General features: G+C 33.1%; 1 protein-coding gene across 6 annotated transcripts in view; it reads left to right on the top strand.

The window, feature by feature from the left end:
- Positions 1-2,208: 2,208 nt before the first annotated feature.
- The window catches only part of LOC110108390 (succinate dehydrogenase assembly factor 1, mitochondrial), a 71,895-nt gene continuing 57,575 nt past the window's right edge, over positions 2,209-16,528 (top strand). For 2 of the 6 annotated variants that reach the window (XM_028698945.1, XM_028698954.1), the window contains exon 1: positions 2,209-2,771. The gene's annotated coding sequence lies outside the window, so the exon portion shown is untranslated. The remainder of the gene's footprint in view (positions 2,772-16,528) is intronic. The other 4 variants (XM_028698946.1, XM_028698947.1, XM_028698944.1 and 1 more) reach the window with 3 other exon arrangements.

The following is a 16,528-nucleotide window of genomic DNA, read 5'->3' as shown; positions in this document are numbered from 1 at the left end:
TTTTCTCTTCGTATCTCATACTCTTCTTTTTCAATTTTATCATGATCTTAATTATTATTCATTAAATATCCCTTCATATTAATTATTATTCATTGATTACCTGGCTAAATAATCAACATGTTAAACATTAAAAGAGGGCATCACCTAGTTTTCTTTTTAAGAAAGTTTTGCAAATCATGCAATGATGGGCATTTTCTTGTTAAGGAAATCATTGACATGGAAGAATTGATGAAAAGAATGTGACAGTGAATTGCGAATTCATAGAAATTGAGGCTACAGGTTTACTATTAGAGTAATATTAAATTATTAATCAACAGATCTGGATAAATATTTTATTTATATATTTAATTAATATTTTTATTAACTTCATTTATTCATTTAAATGTATGGTAATTTTCCCTTTTATGAAGATGAATAAAAATTGTAGGGAATATAAAGAGGGAAATATGAAGAGAAATAAGAAATATAGGGATATGAATGTATATTTAATGAATAATCACGCCGATCGTCATGCTGCATTTATGTCTGTCACATGTTAAAGTACAGGCCATGTCCGTGATATCGGCCGATGAAGTTGTGTAGAACAGCACAAGCTATAACTATATCTGCTTGAACATTCACCGGAAACTGTCGCATTCGGGTCAAAACTTGAAAACGTTCCTTCCATATCCCAAAAGTTCGCTCAACCACATTGCGTAATTGTGCGTGCCTATGATTAAATAACTCTTGCTCAACATTGTATCGACAAGAAGCACATCCATGGTAATTAGCCAAGTGATATCGATAACCTCGAAAAGGTGCAATCAATTTATTTGTATTAGCATATCCAAAATCAACCAAGTAATATTTACCGCATGGTACTTCAAATGGCTTCATCTTGAATTAATTAACCCTAACCATTGTATAAATATAATTGCACGGCTCAATTATTTTAAATGAAGAACATTTCATATAAATAAATACAGGAAAATAAGAGAGCAAAGTAAATAAAAACACAAATTATCGTTGCTGCAAGAAAATTTATGTTATAATATACAAAAACTGTTTGGCTGGATTTAGCGTAAATACGACTTAAATCCCGCTGTAAATCCAATACCAAATAGCCCCTTAGGGGGTGTTTGGTATAAGATTGGATTCAATTTTAGTAGGATTTACTAAATCAAGTAAATCCGGATTTAGTAAATCCTATGCTCATAAATCCTGAATTGTGTTTGGTATAAAAAAATTTAAATCCTGTTAAATCCAAAAAGATGTTTGGCAACATATTACAGGATTTAAAATGGTTGGAGATTTTAAAATAAAAGGAGTAATATGCAAAATAATTAACCAAACATAACATCATATTCTCTCTTGACTGGCGGCTTCCACATAAAGATTGGATATTTCCTCTAATTGGCATTTTATTGCATTTACATACATAGGGGCTCATTGGTAGCACACATGATTTCATTAAATCCTCTAAATCCGGACATACGAAATTCTGAGGAGGTTAAATCCTGAAAATTGTTGACAACATTTATGATAAATCCTATGTGACTATTTGACTATTCAATTCAGGATTTAAATCCGTTAAATCGGTTAAAGGATTTGACATGCATTTATTGAATAATTAACGCATTTAAAGTGGTTCAAGGATTTAAGACGATTAATTATTATTTATAATAATTATTTTCATTTAAAATCATATTTAATCTTATTAATTATTTTGAAATAACTAAGTATTTAACTAATATTTTATTAATAATTTAATTAATAATTAATTAGTTTTACTTAATTATTAATATCTAAATTATATTAATTAAGTGATCCAACAAGAGAGTTTAGGTTTTGCCTTTCCCTCTCTATTTCTTTCGGCTTCGTTCCCTCCTGCAGAGTTTTGCGCGAGTTCTACTTCGTCGCTGTTCGACTTCGCTCCTTCGACGACCTTCCCTTCCTGTTGGAGCGGAAGTTACGACATTTTTTGATCGGAAGCAACAACGGGGCTCGCTTGCTGTGAAGGTAACTTTCTCCCTTTCGCGCGCTTCTTCGGCCAAATCCCGTAAATCCGACTTCTAGTGGGATTAGGATTTACCGGGATTTAGCGGATTTACGCCGCAAATCCAGGATTTACGGATTTGCCGGATTTACCGCGACTTTTTTTGCGTTTGGCTGGATTTACCGTAAATCCTGCTTAAAAATCGAAATAAATCCGATACCAAACACCCCCTTAGAGTTTTTTTTTTTTTCACTTTTTTGATTCCCTCTGGATGTAAGGAAGAGAGAGCGAGAGACGAGAAGGAAAGTTCTCTTGCTTGCGTCTCTATTCCAGTGAACAGGAGAAAGACGAAGGCGAGCGTGTGCGTTCTATACGGTCTAGAGAGCGAGGAAGGGTAGACGGACATCTTGTGTGTGTTTTCTTCTATTCTTGAGTTTCAATCGAGTGGAGGAAAGAGCGGGCTGCCTGAAACAAGAGATAATCGAGTGAGGGCTGGGGGCTTCTTCCCTTACATTTTCGTTCGATCGTCTTTGTCTGAAGGAAGAAACGAGAGACCGATCGAGAGAAAGGCTTTGAGAGAGATAGAATAGTGAGAGGGTTGCTCCCTTCTGCAGATTTGTTTTTGCATCCGCCAAGAGTGATGCTGACAGAGCAAGGGAAGCGGGAACCTAGGTTGGTTCGGTCGTCCATCCCTAGCTAACAATAAATGAGAGAGCAAGTTTAGAGCATTTTTCTCTCTACCTTCAAGTGCTTTTATTTTGCTGGAATCGCGGTTGCTGTCATATCTTCCTAGAGCGTAAGTATTCCCGCATGAGCTTCACAAATGCTAAACATTGCACGTGCTTTACCAAATGAATTAATTATCCATGAATCTTTTTTTTTTCCTTTACAAAATCGATGTATTTTCCTTCTTTCTTTTTTTCCTACTTATTCTCAATGGTAATAAAAAAATGAGAGTAGTATTTAGCATAATTAGGATGTATATTTATTAATCATATACTAATACAAATGAGTAACTTAACGTCGATGCCCATAGATAAGGGAAATGTCTCTTTTGCTAACTGTAAATGTATATATCTGCTTATTTATTTCAAAGCCATCAAACCCATTTGAAAAATGCTGGGTGAAGCAAGGCAACTTTTAAACAATCACGTACTCCTCAAACCTCTATTATTACTTTAAATGCTGCGTGTATTCTGTCTTTTTTACTAATCAAATGGAAATGCTGCATAACACAACTCTCATTACCTACTGTTGAATCATAGTACTTATTTATTATTTATTAGGGATAGAGGCATTACACTGCTGGCTTAACCTTAATATCCAAGAGCTGTGCATTAGTTTTTTGGAATGATAATTTAAAATCCTTCAGTTATATACATATTTGTCTTCTTTTGTAGTGAGCTGAATTGATGAAATAGAACAAGTTCCACTCATTTTGAAATTTATGTTAAAAGTTTAACTCTATCGAATAACATAGTAATTTACTTTATCTTATTTTAATTTTTTTAATGTGATTAACAAAGGATCTTATCTGTTCATACGTGTGAATATACAAAATACTTACCTGTGCATATATATATAAATACAGCTAGTACATTTCGTTTATTGAATTGAGAGTGGTGTTAACGATAGGATAAAATCAATCTCTTTGGCATCTCTAAACTATTTTCTGGTCATTTCATTCCCAACTAATTAAGTAATTCTATATGAATATGAGTATAACTTTTGTAAGTAGCCATCTATCTTGGGGACAACAAGCAATTTTGTTTACAATCAATCAATCATCTTACATGTATGCATTTAATTGCTATTTTTCAATTAAATATAGTTGCAAAATACTCAAATCTAATCTTTACAAAAACTCACAACTTCTTTAGCCATTCAATTTTGTGAATAAATCCCATTTAGAAATACATTTTATACTTATACGTTTATAGTTTGAAGAGGAAAATTTTGCTTGTTGTTTATTGAAGAATTCAAGTTTTCATTCTGCCTCTTTCAATTAATAATTACTTGATTTGTATTTAAACTTGAATCTCATTTATAATTTGACACATGATTTGAAATCTTAGGCTTTATAATAAACTCTTCACTTAATATGTGACATTACAACCAATCTTAATTATACTACATGTTTCATGTATTGATTTTTTGTGGTGTATGTATTAAGTTATGGTAATTAAATTAACTTGGAAATGAGGCTAGGAATTATTTGTCATTTGTTTGACTTCTTTATAGTGCATTAGCATACCCATGCATACATGATCATAATTGGCATATTGCTTTTAATGTTTTTTTATAAAGATTTTCTAGATAGGAAACATAAAAAACAAAATAGAACTAGAAAATTGGTACCCTTATACTTATGTTTTCATTGCTTGATATTAAGTTGAATATCTAACATCAACCCCATAATACCTTCACACTAAGTAGATTAATGCTTATAAAAGCTAGTGCACACTCAACTCACAAGCTAAGACAACAACGAGTGTATATTATATAACTCACTTAACCTGCAGCCTTGATAGATGATGTTGGGTATAGAAAGAAGCCCTGGGCACTATGCTGCTTTAGTCTATATCATTCTCACTCATTTTACATCTCTTATGAATATACATATAACTTAAGGGTCAACATCCTAAGGTAGATAATGTAGTCATAGGTTTACTATGCATAGAAATGTGCACTCCCCATTTGTTAGCCTAGGACTTTGATGCAACCTAAAATTAGGATTGCAAAGAGCCAAATCTTTCTTTCTTATAACATAAACATAAAAAACAAAAATTACAACTTAAAGACACTTTTCATAGATAAATACTAGGCTTGACACACCGACTCAACTACACTTTCAACTTACAAAAGTTTTGAGAAGAATGATACAAATGGGGCGAGAACCGTGGATAAAAGGAGGTAGAAGTCCGAGACGAATTTTTAGGAGATAGAGGGTTAGAAGACAATAGCTCGCAAGCTATAAAAACCTTTAGGTTTTGTTCCAAAAATCATTACATATCTCATCTTTCTTTTCATAAAGAAATCAACCACCTTCTATAGAAAAAGAAGGGAAAAGGATATTAAATGCTCACATAAATTTGCCATCCAAATAGCCAATAGAAGCCTTCCAAACTAGCCACAAAACTCTTCCAATTCAGTCCAATTAATATGGAATTAAAGCATCAGACATAGATTTTAACAAATGGGGAAACCGAGCAGCCATAGGAGGGAAAACGAGTAGCTATCAATAAAGACATCAAGTAAATCAAAGGGGAATAGGGGAAAACGAAGAGCCAGGAGGGAAAATCGAAGTCAAACATGGGGAAGACCAAACAACCATATTGGGAAGACCAAACAACAACCAAAAATGAGAAGACAACAGGAATTTTCAGAAAAACAACAGGAATTTTTAGCAAGTAGAAGGGAAATTAAGCAAACATCAAGAAAAATGTTTGGTCACACAAGAAAATATAAAGTAGGTTATCTTGATTGCATCAATTCTCACTAGGTGGAGAAATCTCATCCCCTAATGAGATAGATTTCGAACTTCCATCATGCGTAGACTGAGCCATATCTAACTTCTGTATTAAAGCCTCATACTTTCTTTGAATCATTTCTTTTTCTTTGTTAATTGGGCTTGAAGTTGACTCTTTCTCTTCTCATATCTTTCAGCGCATAAATTTATTTTTTCATGAATTTTGTAGAGTTCGTTTTGGATTGGATCGGTAGAGCTCCCTTATGTCGTGATCTATCTAGATGTTGGAATATTCTCTTCTAGATTAGTTGGCTAATTTTCACCAACTACTGAATCTTGATTCAGATCTTCGGCTTGTTGAGTGTTTTGGTTTTTCATTTTTTTTATTTATAGAGTAAAAAGGAAGGCTTGACCAGTTGACCTACAACCTAAGGCTCTGATACCAAAATGAAGCAACATAAAATTAGGATCGTAAAGGGCTTGTTACAATATAGTTTTCAAAACTATGTTTTTATATTATGTGTATTTTGATGATTCTAAAATCTTATTTTGTTGATTACTGTTTCTCCTAACATATATTGGAAATTTTGATTGTGTTATTTGTGTGTACTAATGTTTCAGAAAAATCATACTCCATACTGCTGAAGATTTCAAGACAGATTAGATCAGAATTTATTGTATTTGAAGTTTGTACCTTTCTTATTTTTCTTGAGTCTGAGAGAGTGTGATTGTAATTGGGTAATTGTGCACACATACACTGGGGGAGAGTCAAAATTTGAATTTTAAAAATGAATTGTACTATACGATTATGGGATCGTACGGGACAATTTGACCTGAGTGTTCCTCCAGAGAGCAATTAATTGAACCATTCCTTATAAATTTTTGATTGAACTGTTCGTACTGTAAAAAGTTACATTCGTACAGACGACGTCCAGAGTACGAAATGACCACATATCAGTTCGTCCCGAACGAACTCAAATTTTTTTTTAAATTGATCGTATTGTACTTTCCTAGTTTCATACAAATGATGTCTAGAGTATAAAATGAGTGCTTACTAGTTCGTCCACACGAACATGTAAACTTTCTGAACTATTCGTACTGTATGAAATTGGATTCGTGCATATGCCGTCTAGAGTACAAAATGGACTCGTCCATTTCCATACCAAACAAAGCTTGATTTGGTTAAATTGATCGTACTGTATAAAATTAGTATCGTATAGTACGCCAACCATAGTATGAAATGCATTCATATATAATCGTACCAGACAAATTGGTTCAATTTTGAGCTGATAGTACTTTACGATGGCAGTCTACATACGATTGTCAGAGTACAAAATAAATTTGTACAGGATTATACGAGCATTTTTTGAACTGATCATGCGTATGATGTGCGATCATATTGTACGATCCAAGATAATCAAATTGAAATTTTCAATTTTATGGACGGTTTTTTATATCATTCGTATATAAGAGTTCTTAAAATTGATTGTCCAAGAACTCCTACTATGAATTTCTTTTGAGAGTGTGCTTGAAGAGTGTTTGGGAAAGTTTTTTCTGATTGGAGAGAGAGATTTTTTAAGAGGGAATTGTGAGGGGATTCACAAGGTTGCCCAACAGTGAGCATCTCTTGCTTGTTTTTCAAAGTTCTTCCCTACTTTCTTGAAGACTCTTGGAAGAAGATTTTCAAAGGAGCGCCGAAACTCTACCGACACTATGAGGGTATGAAATGATGATGATACTCTGCCTATACCAGGAGGGTGAGAAAGGATGACGGTTCTCTGCCGCACCAGGATTTGGTGGAAGATAGGTTATTGTAAGGGCTTCACTGCCTTCCTATGGTATGAGAGCAAAAGGAGAGTCAATTTGGTATAGTGCAATACCTGAAGAGGGAGTCTTCAGGGAGTAGACATAGGTCTTGTTGGACTGAACCACTATAAATTTCTATGTTTTTATGTCTTTATTTTTTACTGTTTTTATTTTCTGCAAGTTAATGTTGTGGTTGAAAAATTTATTTTTATAAAATCTTATTGTGTTTAAAAATTATAAAATCGATTTTCTAAAATTTTTAAGAGATTTTTAAATTATCAATTCACCCCCCTCTTAGTTAGCCTTGGGACAATTGCTTTAGGTCTAATAACCTATTCAAACTTTCAGAGCCAAATCTTCCTTTCTAATAACATAAATATAAAAAACAAAAATTACAACTTAACACTTTTCATAGATAAATACTAGACTTGACACACCAACTCAACAACACATTCAACTTACAAAAGTTTTGAGAAGAATGATACAAATGGGGCGGGAATCTTGGATAGAAGAAGGCGGTAGAAGTCTGAGACAAATTTTCAGGAGATAGAGGGTAGAAGACAATAGCTCGCAAGCTATAAAAACCCTTAGGTTTTGTTACAAAAATCATTACATATATCATCCTTCTTTTCATAAAGAAATCAACCACCTTATATAGAAAAAGAAAAGGGAATTATATTAAATGCTCACATAAATTTGCCACCCAAATAGCCAATAGAAGCCTTCCAAATCATCCATAAAACTATTCCAATTTAGTCCAATTAATTAGGAATTAAAACACCCCACATAGATTTCAATAAATGTGGAAATTGAGTGGCCATATGAGGGAAAACAAGTAGCCATCAATAAAGACAATAAGGAAACCGAAGAGGAATAGGGGAAAACGAAGAGCCAGGAGGGAAAATCAAAGTCCAACATGGGGAAGACCAAACAACCACATTGGGAAGACCAAACAACAGCCGAAAAATGAGAAGACAACATAAATTTTTAGAAAAAAATAATAGGAATTTTCAGTAAATAGAAGGGAAATTCAGCAAACAACAAGGAAAATAATAAGTCACATAAGAAAATTTAAAGTAGGTTATCTTGACTGCATTAGACTAGGTCCCCTAAATCCCTTAATCTATGAGGTCCCATTGGATGAGGTAACCCATGATTGTTAATAAGGGTCATCTGGTTGACACTCAACTAAGTAGGCTAAGGGCAACGACGAACTCGGAATGATGGAACCATTAGATCTTGACCAGATGCGTCATACCCACATGGTAGATTAGTTTCCTCTCTTCACTCATAAGTCTATTTGGACACTTAACTCATTTGACCTACATAAGTCATCCCTAAGAGCCAAATTAACAATAAGACCATTAATAAGTAATAAACCAAATACTATATACATAAACACATACATATTTAAGAGCGAACATAATAAGATTGGATTTCACCTTACACTTAAAGCAAGTAATTCATATTACATCCAATAACCCTCAACACGAAATGAAACATAAAATTAACATAAATCAACAAGTTAAAAATTAAAGGACATATACATGACTAATACAATCTAATCTAAAAATTCAATGAATTCTAATTCAAATATAATGGTGGATTCAAAAAAGATAAAAAAGTGATAAAGAGAATAAAGGATAATAATAGTTAATTAAATATCCAGTAAAATTCTGAAGAATCTTAAATAAATTTTTATAAATACATAAAATTATAATGTTGTTGTTGTAATAAATTAAATAAATATTTTAATTAACAACTCATCTCACCTCCAAATTAAATAAACTCTCTAATTGAATTAGGATTTAGAAAATTCATTAAAATCATAAAAATATGAAATAATTTTTTAGAAACCCATAGAATAATAACCAACAATAGCTACATAGAGTAGAGTAATACTAAGTCAAAGATAAAACTTTCTTTATAAGTCAATATAAAAATTTTAAAAAATTAATATTTGAATCAAAATCATCCATGGATGAAAATTAAATATATTTAAAATTGAAAATTAAAAACCCAAACTAATTATATGGTTGACTACCCGCAGGATCTAGCACACACTAGAAGCTGCATATAGAAAAAAAGCCTTAGATTTCTTATGTTATGATGTTTAACTTCTTTTATACATTGTTCATGTATTTAAATATTGTTTTTTTTTCTTTGTCTTTTAATACATTATATTTTGTTTCATTTTATTATTTAATTCTAAATTCTAAGCAATTCATTATAAACTAAAATCCCAACATAAAAATAAAAGACACTTGATTACAATTTTTATCTAGAACTGAAAAATTAATTCCTTAGGGAATAAATCAACCGACACCAGAACATTGATCGACACTTCAAACCCTGTGATTTACACACATGAGAACTTCCTGATTTTACAAAAAATATAACTGGTATGTGACAAATACTTGCATGCTTGCTTAAGTTGTCCATGATGTCAATTTAAAATTGTGAATGTCATGATACTTTTCCTTAGGGTTACATTTTAAAAAGTTTTCTCCTAGAAATCTACTTCTTACAACTAATTTTGTTTCATTGTAACAGCTATAGGAAAGCTATTAATTAATTTATTTCTTAAAAAATTACAGTTATAACAATCATAGCAGTTTCTAAATTTTTTTCCCTATAACAGACTCAATTGTTTACAACTTATTACACATTATTTGATATATGTGATTTATAATTCAAGCTGTCACAATTTAATTTATTTAATCATTTGGCTGCTAGATTATGTTAGTTTATTAAACATTATAATGCAGGGCTTTTAATCAAACCTCTGTAAATCTGAGGCCATATTCTATTTTTTTAACTCATTAATTTATCAGCTTTATATTTATATTGTTGCGATCAATATATTTTATCAATGTTTAAAATTGCATAATCGGGTATTGAGGCGTTTTTCGTTTGTGAGGTGAGGCGTAAGCCTCAAAATCAAAAGATTGCGTAAACATAAAATGCTAAATTTTTTATATACTAATGAGTAAATAATATAAAACATAAAAAGGCACAAGATATGAAGGGAAATCAAAATATCCCAATAATAAAACAACATGAAATATAGTTCAACTCAAATTCTATCTTTCCCAAATCACAATATTCTTTTCATTAACATATAATTCCAAAAATAAATAGCAATGATATATCACATAGAACTCACAAGTCATCAGCACTGTCTTCACTAAGGGGGTCTTCATTTGAATCATCAATGAACTACTCTCTCCCCTTCCATCTCTCCTATAGAGTCCAATATCTCCAATCAGCTCCTTCATCAATATCAATTATCTTCCTCTTGCCTAAATATTTTTGAACAATATCAAAATGAATAATAGTATAATTCAATAATAAAAGTCAAACAAAAATATATTATTTTTATATATTTTTTGATTTGCTCCTGAGTTGTGGTGGATGTAGATGTTTTATGACCATCAAAGAAATCAACATTTAAATTTTCATCTAATAATTCAGATGGCATCACTTCAACTTCATCATCTACAAATCACTCATCATCAGATACCACATCCTAACAAAACAAATGATATTCATCATCCATTAATCATTTTTTATCAAGTTCCTGCTTTTAGTCTCCTATTGTACATAATGTACACCAACAAATTAATCCTCAATGTCGATAAACAATTTCTCCGCTTTGTATGTACTTGGTTGTAAGTACTTTAAGTTTATTCACAGTCATATGAAGAACATGCTAAGTTCAAAACTTTCATAGTAAAACGCTGCAATTGTGGAGTCCCAACATCATGCTGAATCCACCACTTAACTAAGATTTATATAAGAGAGTTTAATTAGTGCTCAAAGAGCAACTTTTTAATAAATGTTAAAACATTAAATGAAATTACCTGGAGATTGTTTGATAATTATATCCTTTGCTTGCTGTAATCCAAAAAGTATTCTTTGTTCCTAAAAGAGACTAATTGCATGTATGCATTTGATCTTTTAGTTGCATCACTTATCAGTCGATTCATACAATGATACAATCCCAATTTTATTTCAGGGTTTGTAGACTTGTTCTCTGCAGATTTATAATAAGGGTTTAAGTAATAACCTACTGCGTGCAAGTGTCGGTGAAGTTGTAGCTCCCACCTATCATCAATAATATTCTAAATTTTCCTAAATGTTCCGTCTTCGCCTCCTAAGTTGTAGGTAATCATCTCTTTAGCTTCATACATAACATTGTAGATGAAACCCATTACAGGCTTATTCTCTGCATCCACCATCCTTCAAACTTGAACCAAATGTCTCATGGTTGTAATGGCATATAAGATACTTTACCAAAATATGTCATTTAAAATAATCTTTCTAACCTCTTTTCCCTCAACTTTCTTCGCCCAAGCACAACTCAATCACTATGTAGCGGTGAACATAGACTCTAAAGTTTGTCTAGCATCCAACATACTCTCTAATGTCAAGTAAGCTATGTCAATTCTTGTTGCTGTTGGCCTTAGAGTTTTTTTCTTTAAAAATTTCTTCATAAAAACCAAAATCCAAGAGTGGTTGTAAATGAACTTAGTTATTTTCTTTGCTTTAGTAAGTGCATTCTTGTGTTGAGGCAGCTCCCCAACCTTCTCAAGAATCAGATCTATACAATCTGCAGAACATGGAGTCCAATACATATATTTCCTCTTATCCATAAGTTTTTTCCTTGCAGCCTTGTAAGCACTTACAATATCTATAACCACTTATACAACTAATTGTTCTGCAACCTTCTCAACAATGCTATATAATAATCCAAATATGAACTCAACATCTTTGACCTTATCAGATGCTTTAATTGAATTTAAAAATACAGTACCATAAGGATTATTAATGAGGATGTTGATCAAAATTTTATGCTTTATATCAAATCACCCATCTAACATAATTGTTACACCTGTTTGGGCTCAAGCCCTCTTAATTTCTTCAATGCTTTTATCAATGCTATCCAACTCCTGCATAATTCATGTTCTCAAATCATACATGGTTGGAGGTTTGAACCCTCTCCCAAATGCTCCAACTGAACGAATCATGTTGTAATAGGTAGGTGATGTTGCAACATTAATGAAATTACATTTTCATAGAAGAATCTGCCTATATCTTTAGTCCTTACACACTCTTTTTCGTTCCTCCTTTGCATTCTCTGGGGCCATCTTCTGTGTAGTAGGAGGCCTATCCTTTCATGTTTGCACCATATAATAATCCATGGGATCTGTAACACCCCTAGATGAAATGGGCTTCATCGAAGAAGATGAATTCCTGACGCTACGCTCATTCCCATTGTAGGAGCTAATATCAACTCTGTCCTCAAATTGCTTCTGTGTAAGATGTTTTGACGTGGTAGACTTATTCATGTATGTCTTTATCTCCTCCCTTATAATATCAGACACTTTGGAGCATAGTGTAATATTCTTGTGAGACCCTAAAAGGTGATCCTTTATCCTAGTCACACAACTATTCATAACTTTGTCACAGTAATTGCATTTCATATATACAAATGTTTATCACTGCCTCCTACATCCACCTAAGTGTTATGTTTCCATGCAGGATCTTTTCTATGACTTGATGCAGCTTTATCTTCTGACCTTCATTTATGAGATGAATATAAAATAGAAGATCAAAACATCAAGACACTATAAAAAAAACCTAATTTATACACATATCTATTGAGCATCTTATAATTTTTATTATGCATGCCTAAACCACATGTACACATAAACATAAGTCTAACAAAAATATATCTAAATATTACATAAAGAAAGTCCTATCATTTTCATTTTCTTACACTATCAATCGCAACCATTCAATCAAATGACATTGAAAATTGCATACAAATTTTTTTTTGTATAATAGAAGATCAAGACATTCTTTGTGCATAACTTACATTCATATTACATGTAGTACACCTCTCCTACTAAAATTTTCGGCATTAATTTATACACAAATCTATTGAGCATCTTATACTTTCTATTATGCATGCCTAAACCACAAGTCCACATAAACATAAGCCTAACAAAAAGAGATTTAAATATTACATAAATAAAAAAGTCATATGATTTTCATTTTCTTACACTATCAATGGCAACCATTCAGTCAAATGACATTAAAAATTGTATGTATAAAACAAAGCAAGATTGCATAAAATTTATAAGAAAATTTTTTGCCATAAATGAATGAAAACCAAAGGAAGATGTCGATAAATGCGATAGTATAACAAAAAAAAAAATCACATTTGAGTGCAAAGAAGAAATGGAAGGAAAGCTATTTCACCTTTGTCAATAAACCCTAAACTCCAAACATGAAGAAAAAGAGCTTAAAGTGGTCGGTCGAAGGAGACTCCAACCCAACTCGCGGTAGAAGAGAACTCCAAGCAATAGGTGAAGAGCAAATCTCGATGGAAGGAAGCCAATGCCGGTCGAAAGGAACGAAGAGGGAAAATGATGCTCGAAGAAGAAGGGGGAGGTTTTCAGAAATGACGGAAAACCGACCGCTTTAAGACTTTTGGAAATGATGAACCGAGTAGATAAATATTAGGTTAGGGTTTCTTTTTAGAGGCCGCCTCTTAAACTTGAGGCGAGGCGCACCTCAGTAAATTTGAGGTGTACGCCTCAAGTTTAGGTATCATTGTGTGGGCTTTGAGGCTTAAAAGGCTGAAATTGCACTGAGGCGCGCCTCTTATTGCGTAATTATAAACCATGTATTTTATCTGAATATACTTATTATTTTTAATATTTGTTTATTTTTTAATTAAGATAATTGCATTCCATTACTCATAATTATGTTATATTAGCTTTGCATTTAAATATTTGTAGTTGGGTATGTTAAGTAATTTTGCTTTTACATAATAATCAATGAGTATAATCAAAGAAGTGAAACAATAAACACATCCCATGCCAACAATATAATAAGTCAGCCCAACCAGAAAACACAGTCCAGCTTCAGAGAATTCAATAAAGAAGATATTGAAAAATTAAAACAACTCCGGTATCATTTGAAAAATCAAATGCATCTTCTTCTCTTGCACTTTCAGATAAGTTTCCTATTTCCATTGGTTGAAGTGCCTTTAGAAATCATTAAAAAGAATTATGAATTATTAATTTAGGAGCCACAGACCACATGACCCACTCACCTACCCACTTCATAAACTATACTCCTTGCCCAAGTGATAAGAAAATCATCACTGCTGATGGTTCTCTTACCACGGTTGCTGGCCAAGGAGACATAACCTTTTCTCCATCCCTAACCCAAAAAAATATACTCAACGTACCAAATTTATCCACAAACCTAATATCATTATAGAAGCTTACTGGTGACCATAATTGTCAAGCTCTATTTAACCCTGCTTATTGCTTATTTCAGGACCAGAGATCGGGGAAGAAGATTGAACTTGCTAAGGAGAGAGCTGGATTGTACTCAAGGTTTAAAATTGCGTAATTAAGCCTCGAGGCGGTCTGAGGCGTAAGCCTCACGGACATAGAATTGCATAAATGAGAATTTAAGGGTTTTAGCAGGTAAATATAACAATATTTTATTTTACAATAAAAACATCTAAATGATATATGAAAATAGTGGAAAGTAAGAAAATAGATGCAATAAAATCATATCACAAAGTACAAAATCACAAAATATTAGTTTAACAAAACTTCTAAAGTACAAAGAACATATAAAATGCAATCATATCCCATCACTAAATGGGTCTTCAAGGGACTTGAAAAATCTAACCCTAAACTAAAAAAAACCTAAAATTGATTGTGGAGTACTCCTAGAGGGTGGCCGGACACTTCAACTTCGTCGGAGAGAGGCGGCGCTAGCGGGAGAGGCGACGGGAAGGGAAGTCGACGGTGCGGGAACCTTTCTGTTTCACGAACACAGGCTGCGGGAAGGAAAATTTCGGGAACCTGGAAGTCGTGCGGGATTGAGGGAAGAAAAAGGCTTCATTTTAAGTGGTTGGGGCCATGTCTATGAGGCGTACGCCTCTGCCAGAATTGCGCAATTGCGCCTCTGAGGCGCGCCTCAGACCAAGTGAGGCGTACGCCTCTTCCAGGAGAGGAATTGCGTAAGCCTCGAGGCGGTTTTGGGTCAAATTGCGCAGAGGCGCGCCTCTTATTGCGTAATTTTAAACAGAGACTGTACTACTTGGAAGAACTGACCACATCTAAAAAAGGCTACTCTATATTATCCCTAGAGGATAAGAGGTCCCCTATATTGCTTCATCATTATAAATTAGGACATATCTCTTTTGATATCTTAAAACATATGTATCCAAACTTTTTCAGCAAGTAGAAAATAAACATTTTCATTGTGATACCTCTGAGCTAACCAAACATAAAAGAACTTCTTTTATTGCTTAGCTAGGGCATGTTAGTTTGTATCATTCTTTGATGATTGCACTCGAGTCTCTTGGATCTATCTTCTCAAAAATAAATTTGATATTAGCACCATTCTTTCAATTTTTCACACCATGATCCAAAATTAATTTGGAGTAAAAATAAAGAAATTTTGCTCTGATAACATTAAAGACTATTTTAATCAAACCCTATCATCTTATTTCCAAAGTGAATGTCACATCCATGAGTCCTCATGCGTTCACACCCCACAACAAAATGGGGTTGAGAAAAGAAAAAATGGTCACTTTTTAGCCTCCACTCGTGCTTTTCTATTCTACTACAATACACTCAAATCCTATTAGAGAGAAGCCCTCCTAACTGCCACTTATCTTATAAACCGACTACCTTCAACAACCTTAGGACTAAAAACTCCACAACAACAACAACAGCAACATCAAGCCTTTATCCCACTACGTGGGGTCGGCTACATGAATCCTTTTTCTCCATTGTGTCCTATTAAAAGCCAAATTCTCGTTTAAATCTAATAAAGAAAGGTCATTCCTAATATTTTCTAACCAAGTCTTTTTAGGTCTACCCCTACCTTTCTTAACACAAGTCAAATCTAATACCTCTACTCTCCTAAACGGGTCATCGCAAGGCCGCCGTTTTATGTGAACAAACCATCTAAGGCGACTCTCTCTAATCTTATCTTCTACTGGAGCTACTCCAACCTTTTCACGTATATGCTCATTCGTATCCTATCTCTAAGGGTAAAGCCACTCATCCATCTAAGCATCCTCATCTCTGCCACACTTAACTTAGTATTATGCTTCTCTTTTAATGGCCAACATTCGGCACCATAAAGCATTGCAGGCCTCACTACCATCTTATAGAATTTTCCCTTAAGTTTGAGGGGTACATTTCTATCACATAACAAACCCGATGCATTCCTCC

The sequence above is a fragment of the Dendrobium catenatum genome, unplaced genomic scaffold (genome assembly GCF_001605985.2).
Source record: "Dendrobium catenatum unplaced genomic scaffold, ASM160598v2 fragScaff_scaffold_1188, whole genome shotgun sequence".
Classification (NCBI taxonomy): domain Eukaryota; kingdom Viridiplantae; phylum Streptophyta; class Magnoliopsida; order Asparagales; family Orchidaceae; genus Dendrobium; species Dendrobium catenatum.
Note: the sequence above shows the minus strand (reverse complement) of the source record. Positions and strands in the feature narration are given on the sequence as shown.